Source organism: Gymnoscopelus braueri (assembly GCF_963280865.1).
Source record: "Gymnoscopelus braueri genome assembly, chromosome: 3".
Lineage (NCBI taxonomy): Eukaryota > Metazoa > Chordata > Actinopteri > Myctophiformes > Myctophidae > Gymnoscopelus > Gymnoscopelus braueri.
In genome coordinates, this window is record NC_137612.1 from 23,667,927 (window position 1) to 23,669,836 (window position 1,910).

Here is a 1,910-nt window from a genome sequence, read left to right on the forward strand (position 1 = left end):
CGTCGGTTTGAACATGAATTGTAAATAACGCGAGAAGACGAAGAAGAAATAGGCTTTCTTTGTATAATAAATTAGGCTACTTGAAATTAAATTAAACGAAGGAGAGAAGATTTTAACCACCAGCATCCATATGCTGGGGTCAACATTAGCCAAACATAGCAGATCTACAAACTCACAACAGCCAATTTTGGCAAAGAGATTCGGTGTAGGCAGAAAAAGGTACAGATGCAACTCGGTCCGTTTTTAACTAAGAATAGAGGGTGGTTAAGGATTGTTATTACCAAGGTTGCATAATGGTTCCACAGACGGTGATCTCTACACAACCACTGGCCACAGTGGGGAAGGAAAAAACAATCCAGATTCTGGAGCTAGCTGTGTCAAGGCAACATAAATGCACAACAAATGAGGGATTCTCAAAAACCTATTATGGCTATCGTACCACCCATTTCGGATGCTGTCAACGCACTGAATGGGACATTATCACGTTTAATCAGACTCATTATGCTAGAGACCTAAACGTTTTGCCTCCTTTCCCAAATGCAATGAAATAGGAGTGTCTGATGTGAATTCATTTGACTATGCTTCGGCTCTTTGCAATCTGCAGTTTTGTTTCGAAATGCCTGCGCCAGTTGGAGTGATTTGGGCTCATGGCCCTGTCACAGACTCCCATCATAACATTGCTAATGACCCCCTTCTCAAGCCAATTAATTATTCAAGACAATGTCCAGGGGAGATCCTTGCTTACCAGAATGCAGTTCCACAATGTAATTAGATACTCGGTGATCCCCACATCCAGGCACTTTTAACAGCATTAAACACACTATAAGCACTGACTGTACTGAAGGCTACAGGAGCAGTGTACTTTGTTTCTATAACTGCATTGGTTTGAAAAGCTTTATGGCCCATATCTGTCCTCCTGTTGAATAGCACTTCATCAGTTTGCCAAATGTATCTTCCAACCAGTACAAAACCTTGTTAATGGTTCAATTTGTTCAACCTCAGAGTTGAATTAATTCAGAGGATTTTACAGCCCCCACAATCAAAATTGGAAAGCGAGCATAGGAAATTACTGACTGACTGAATGAATGAGCTTGCCAGTGCTTGCCTATTGTGGGTGTCTGGTATTCTCTATTCCAGGGAGGGCTTTGGTCGAGGTAAGCTGTCATGAATTGATTGAAAGCCAGCTGAGACACTGCACAACTTAATACTGCTAGAATGAGAGAGTTAAGAACAAAGCAATAAGCCTATAGATATGGAATAACATCACTGATGTCAGCTAATCTTGAATCACAGCATTTATACAAATTGTCATTTTATGTTTTCTAATAGGTTCTTAAATATAGCTCAATGCCACTTGTGCATAGGTTAATATAGCTGCATTATAGGCCCTGAACATTGATGGTGGGTAATGGAGTCTCATAAGATATAGAACATCTTTGAGGATTTGTAATTATGATTAACGTGTTTTTGAAATTGGCGAATTAAAATAAAAAGTATAGTCTGTTAAAAGCTAGAATTAACCTCAATCAATCGAATAACGACCATATGTTGCTAGGAGGTCAAGGGTAGGTCACAGACTAATAGGAAACAGTAATGGTTTCAGTGACTTGGCTTGGTCGTTGGGTGGCAGTGCAGGGTTACATTATGGAGACACTGAAAATAGTCCATTGGAATTCCACTCCTTGTAGCGCATCGGCCGCAGCCTCTCCTCTAGTAAAAATAAAAAATACATTTTAGCTACTCACCAAAACAAAGACGGGTTTAAGATGTTGAAAGCCTATTTTCCTCAGTGGGAACACTCTGAGCCCCCCAACTCACGTCTAAAATACACTTTTTTGACCAAAATGTAAAATAATCATCGGATGGAAAAAAGGTTTTAGTTATTCCACTGCGCCCCCTACAGATCTTGT